This window comes from Aplysia californica, unplaced genomic scaffold, assembly GCF_000002075.1.
Source record: "Aplysia californica isolate F4 #8 unplaced genomic scaffold, AplCal3.0 scaffold01893, whole genome shotgun sequence".
In the NCBI taxonomy this organism is placed as follows: domain Eukaryota; kingdom Metazoa; phylum Mollusca; class Gastropoda; order Aplysiida; family Aplysiidae; genus Aplysia; species Aplysia californica.
In genome coordinates, this window is record NW_004799163.1 from 16,984 (window position 1) to 23,613 (window position 6,630).

Sequence of the window (6,630 nt, forward strand, 5' to 3'; positions counted from 1 at the left end):
TCTGTCTGTCTGTCTGTCTGTCTGTCTGTCTGTCTGTCTGTCTGTCTGTCTGTCTTACTTTTCCGCATTTCTTTCTTTCTGGTTAAACACCCTTTATGTCATTTTATCTACATTTGTGAGGCAGCGTGGTGGAATCAGGCTCTCGTCAATTTCTGGGCATGTAGAGTTATTGGTATCATATTAAAGCTTGTTCATTTGTCTTTATTTGGGTGAAAAATGTATCCAATTACCTTGAATACAAGTCGAGATATTTGTGAATGAAGGGAGTGGGGGTCACCTACTTTCAGAGGTAAGATAAGTGAGAAAATGGTTGCCAGGGATTAGTTTTTTCCTTAGCTTAAGAGTCTGTGGTAACTGAAAATTTACTTTTTTTTGTGCCTTTAATCAACGTTTTTCAGAAAATTCCATACAGAAATGAGTTCTTTAATGGGCATGAAAGGTGTTGAGCCAAAAAACAAAAATTTGAAACAAAATTCCCCAACCTGTGGAAAAATGCAAGTTTCTTCACTTTGATTATTTTGACGAGAGCCTGATTCCACCACGCTGCCTCACATATAGACGAGAGCCTGATTCCACCACGCTGCCTCACATATAGACGAGAGCCTGATTCCACCACGCTGCCTCACATATAGACGAGAGCCTGATTCCACCACGCTGCCTCACATTTTTTATTTCTGTGGGGATTTTACTTTTTTAAAACGGTGATCAAAGGTGCAAGAAATATAAATTTCCAGTTTCTAGGGATAGTCAATCTTTGGAAGGCACAACACTTTGTCGACAAGTATTCTGTTTTAATTTACCTCGAGTTTTTTTTGGTAGTGCGTGTGTGTGATTGGGGGGGGGGGGGGCGGAGAAGAAGGATGGTGAGTGAGAGAGGGAGACAATGGGGCGGGGAGGGATGTTAACAGTCCTCATATTCTGAACTCAGTCCTATCTTAGATAGACGTCAAACAGTCGACGGAAGTTGAGTCTTTTAAACAGCCTGGCTAGATTGAAAGGGACGAAAAACCTTTTCCCATACTGCACCAAGGCCACAGTAGTTTTGTGTTTTTTATTTTAAAAATTTTTGCTCACTTTTGTTTGGTCTTTTCAGGAGATAGAAAAAAATATTATTATGCTACTGATGTCTACCCTGCCAGACACAGAGAAGAGGGAGAAATTATGCTCTTAGGTCGTTCTGTTTTACGACAAAGTACATGTACTGTGGTAACGATCTAACGGGGCCACCCATAATATTTGTCCAGGAGAAAAGTGGTTGCCTTATGCAGGTGGCCGTCTTACGCAGTGTTATTATAATGTTTTTACAAATAATGCAAGGGGGGGGGGGCGTTTGGTAGAGGTGATTGTCTTATACAGGTGGTTGTCTTATATAGGAGGCCGTTTGTACAGGTGATTGTCTTATACAGGTAACCGTTTGTACAGGTGATTGTCTTATACAGGTGTTTGTTTGGTACAGGTGATTGTCTTATACAGGTGGTCGTCTGTACAGGAGATTGTCTTATATAGGTGATTATCTTATACAGGTGGCCGTCTGTACAGGTGATTGCCTTATACAGGTGGTCGTTTGTACAGGTGGTTGTCTTATATAGGTGATTGTCTTATACAGGTGGCCGTCTGTACAGGTGATTGCCTTATACAGGTGGTCGTTTGTACAGGTGATTGTCTTATACAGGGGGCCGTTAGAGCGGGTTTGATTGTGTCAGTGTAATACGGGGTGCCCACTACTGATGGGATCGGCCGATCGGCCCGATCCCCCGACTCGATCGCCTCAAAAACAAACGTGTTTGTTTTCAGTTTCAGGCGATCGAGTCGAGCGATCGGCCCGATCCAGCCGTAGTGGGCACCCCGTATAAAGAATAGACATTTAACTTCAGAAGAAAGGCAGAACGTCTTGTGCATTACAACAAGACTTACGCATTAAGACTTTGTCAGGGATTGAAAGAAGGAGGAGGAGGAGGAGGAATGGGGAAAAGAAGAAGAAGGATGGGTAACAGGAGGGCAAGTAAGAAGAGGATGGGGAAATAGATGAGGAAGGAAGACAGGAGGAGAAAGAGGAGGGGGAGGAGGATATGAGGACGGGTAATGGTTGTACGGGGTAAAGAAGAAGAAGAAGAAGAAGAGCAACAACAACAACAACAACAACAACAACAACAACAACAACAACAACAACAACAACAACAACAACAACGATAAGCTACTCACACAAGAGGTACGTCGTTTCCGAAATGACCTCGCTCTCGCTCTCTATCTATCTCTCACTCTCTTTTTCTCTCTCTCACTTTCACCGACTTGGATCAGAGGAACAGGAGACGTCTTCCTTATATAAGGGTAATTTAAGTCGCCTTTGAGACATGTCCAAGGTACGTGGACCCATAACTTTCACCCCTCCTCACAAGCTATCTGGCCACAACTGTTGTCATATCCAGGAGTTCCTGTTCGATACATCGATCGAAGTCCTTCCCTGGCAGTACGGATGCTGCTAATTAATGTCATTTCACAGATTCTTGGTGGCTTTATGTGATTTTATTTTCGATAAACTTTGCAGACTCAGATGCAATCTGTGGTTCCGTGAGTTTTTTACAGCTGTGTCGACGATTTTTAGGGAGGGTTGCACAGCGTTAGGACTGAGATGTAAAGGAAAAGTTTTGAAGCATTAATTGCAAGCCTTATGAGACTATTTCAGAGGTGAGAGCTTTGATTTTTTTGTGGCCTTCTCCGATAGGAATGAGCAAGGTCGGTGCATATTATGGATTATCGTTGTGAAAAATACGTGAATAAATTTTACATGTAAAGTATTGAGTGAATATTTTTTTTTCTGCTGTTCGTGAGAAAAGGGATGAAACGCTGGGTTTTTGATAAGTTGGGTTTTTTCCCCGACGAGGGATTTGTACTTTTATGCTGGCACAGTTTTTGGATTTTCTCATTAATGAAATGTGAGCCCTCCCACACGTGCCCAGAGTTGAGATACGCCGTTTTCTGAGTGCGTGTGGTTTTCTCGTGTTTTCTAGAAGTATTATTGTCAAGTTCACAGCGGTAATGAAATCGTGGTGACTAATGATTGTGTTGGGAAATACCAAAATGTGTAGGGAACGGTTAGGGAGGAGAGAGAGAGGGAGAGAAACTGGGGTAGGGAGAGAGAGAGGGGCGAGAGAGACAGAGAGAGAGGGAGAGAGAGTGGGGTAGGGAGAGAGAGGGGGGAGAGAGAGACAGAGAGAGAGAGGGTAGGAGAGAGAGGGGGGGAGAGAGACAGAGAGAGAGGGAGAGAGAGGGGGGAAAGAGACAGAGAGGGGGAGAGAGACAGAGAGAGTGGGAGAGAGAGGGGGGTATATGGGTTGAATCAGGGACAATGTCACTGCTTCTTTCTCCACTACATTTTTCCCTCTGCTCACGTTTGTGTCCTCCCTCTCTCTCTCTCTCTCTCTCTCTCTCTCTCTCCCTCCCTCTCTCTCTCTCTCTCTCTCTTTCTCTCTCTCTCTCTCTCTTTCTCTTTCTCTCTCTCTCTCTCTCTCTCTCTCTCACACACACACACACACACACACACACACACACACACACACACACACACACACACACACACACACACACGTCACTCTATTGTGTATATTTTCACTTAAACAAGGATTTGGTATAAGTTTCGTGTATATTTTCACTAAAACAAGGATTTGGTATCAGTTTCGTGTCTATTTTCACTTAAACAAGGATTTGGTATCAGTTTCGTGTCTATTTTCACTTAAACAAGGATATGGTATCAGTTTCGTGTCTATTTTCACTGAAACAAGGATTTGGTATCAGTTTCGTGTCTATTTTCACTTAATCAAGGATTTGGTATCAGTTTCGTGTCTATTTTCACTTAAACAAGGATTTGGTATCAGTTTCGCGTCTATTTTCACTGAATCAAGGATTTGGTATCAGTTTCGTGTCTATTTTCACTGAAACAAGGATTTGGTATCAGTTTCGTGTATATTTTCACTGAAACAAGGATTTGGTATCAGTTTCGTGTATATTTTCACTGAAACAAGGATTTGGTATCAGTTTCGTGTATATTTTCACTGAAACAAGGATTTGGTATCAGTTTCGTGTATATTTTCACTGAAACAAGGATTTGGTATCAGTTTCGTGTATATTTTCACTTAAACAAGGATTTGGTATCAGTTTCGTGTATATTTTCACTTAAACAAGGATTCGGTATCAGTTTCGTGTATACTTTCACTTAAACAAGGATTCGGTATCAGTTTCGTGTATATTTTCACTGAAACAAGGATTTGGTATCAGTTTCGTGTATATTTTCACTTAAACAAGGATTTGGTATCAGTTTCGTGTATACTTTCACTGAAACAAGGATTTGGTATCAGTTTCGTGTATATTTTCACTGAAACAAGGATTTGGTATCAGTTTCGTGTATATTTTCACTGAAACAAAGATTTGGTATCAGTTTCGTGTATATTTTCACTGAAACAAGGATTTGGTATCAGTTTCTTGTGGGCAAAACTCCCATGTTATTTGTTTCTTCCTTGTTCTAGAGTTTGTTTGTGGGTGGTTGGCGGGTGCTCTGGTGTGGTTTGCTCCTTCTTTCATATGAAAAATCTATCGTTTCTATCTCCCCTCCTTCTTTTTTTGTGTTTGTTACTCTCTTGTAACACCTCTAATCTTCAGCACTTATATGACCTTAATGTGTTGCAAGTGCCGTAAAACTCTTACTAGAACAACAAAAAAGAGTTTGTTTCTTTCCTGGGGATTTTTTTTTTGTGGGGAGGGGGTATTGGGAGAGGAAGGGAGGGGGGGGGGGTTCTGTTTGTTTTAGTAGAGGGTTTACGGCTCTCGCAACTGCACAATAAGGTCATATGAGCGCCAAGAGGTGGGTGTCAACATAGAAGTTTTTACAGGGAGTCAGACTTACTCTGCTCACCTCTCTAGCTTCAACAGCACAAAGTCTGCTTCGACTATCAAGGCACCCCGGAAATAGCAGGTCACAAGAGTGTGACAAACATACAAAAGAAGTAGAGGGAAAGTGACGATAGTAAGGATTAGGAAAGAAAAAGCAGCAGTTCCCTGTTGTAGTTCAGGCACAGAATGTGACGAAAAGTGTGACGAAAAGTGTGACGAAAAGTGTGACGAAAAGTAGTAGGGTACATGCTAGTCGCTTCAGCAAAATTCGGATAATACTTTTGTGTACCCCTTCGGCTAATAATATGTCATGAACCGCTTCGGCAAATGGGTTAGAACCACTTAGACAAATGGGTTATCATCACTTCAACAAATGGGGGCACCCACTTCCGCAAACGGATCAGGAAAGAGGGTTGAAAAATCTGAATTCGGATAATGTCTTATGGAGGATTATCCGATTATCCGGATATTTATCCGGATTTTGCCCACCTCTAGTACATGCCGAAAAAAGATGGGCACGGGATGATTGTTGAGGCAGTGAATGTTGTCCCTCTGCGCTTTTGAGAACTAGAAGTGTGACGTGGCAGTTTGTCAGTTTGTCAGTGTTTAGTGGCAGCTTGCACTCTATGCTTCCTAGGGATTTGAGGTTCTTTTATAGAATGCTACCATGTCTGTTGGGGTAATAATATGTGAGGCAGCGTGGTGGAATCAGGCTCTCGTCAAATTTTGGGCATGTAGAGATAATGGTATGATCTCAAAGCTTGTTCACTTGTCTTTATTTGGGTGAAAAAAATGCCCATTTATCTAGAATACAAGTCGAGATATTTGCGAAAGAAGGAGGTGGGGGTCAATTGTTTTCAGAGGTAAAATTAGTGAGAAAATGGCCGCCAAAGATTAGTTATTTCCTTAGCTTAGGAGTCCATGGTAACTGAAAATTTACTTTTTTCTGCCTTTAATGAACGCTTTTCAGACAAAAACACACAGAAATGAGTTCTTTAATGGGTATAAAAGGTGTTGGGCCAAAAAAGGAAAATTTGTTAAAAATTCACAAACCGGCAGAAAAATGCAAGTTTCTTCACTTTGATTATTTTGACGAGAGCCTGATTCCACCACGCTGCCTCACAAATGGTTGTGTTTGATTTTATTTCGCACGCTTGCCACATGCTGTGTGCTGTGTGCGGCGTGCCGTGCGCCGTCTATGGAGGGTCTGCCTTAGAATACAACCGCGTCTGTTGGGGTAATAATATTGTGATAGATCATAAAGCGTAAAAAGCTCACTATTTCCTAAAGTATGTGATGCGTGTTAACGAAATGGGTTAATGCTCGGATGTTAGCCTTAAAGACTCAGATATATACGTCAAATATATAGGCTTCGTTTGTGTAAATCAAATTATGCATTGACGAAAATCTTGTTTGATTTGAAGAAAATGGCATCGTTTGAAAATCTACAAATTGGGTGTGTCCATTTTCGGCCCACGTGTCCATCCGTAGATTGCGAGAAGTGACACATTTTGACCGCACGCCTCACGAATTCGATTTAATTTTTAAACTGTCACAGTAAACGGAGGTCGTGTTTTAAATGGACTCTCTATTAGAAAGAGAGACAGAGAGAGAGCGAGAGAGAGAGAGCGAGAGAGAGAGAGGGGGGGGTCGAAGGGAGGGAGACAGAGAGAGAGCGAGAGAGAGGGGGCCAGGGAGGGAGACAGAGAGAAAGAGAGAGAGAGGGAGAGAGAGAGGGGGGGTCGA

The 6,630-nt window shown here is 42.1% G+C and overlaps 1 protein-coding gene across 1 annotated transcript in view; it reads right to left on the minus strand.

Annotated features, from left to right (window-relative positions):
• Positions 1-2,307, minus strand: part of LOC101862165 — a 6,606-nt gene extending 4,299 nt beyond the window's left edge. The window contains exon 1 of the mRNA XM_005113306.3: positions 2,203-2,307. The gene's annotated coding sequence lies outside the window, so the exon portion shown is untranslated. The remainder of the gene's footprint in view (positions 1-2,202) is intronic.
• Positions 2,308-6,630: the final 4,323 nt, after the last annotated feature.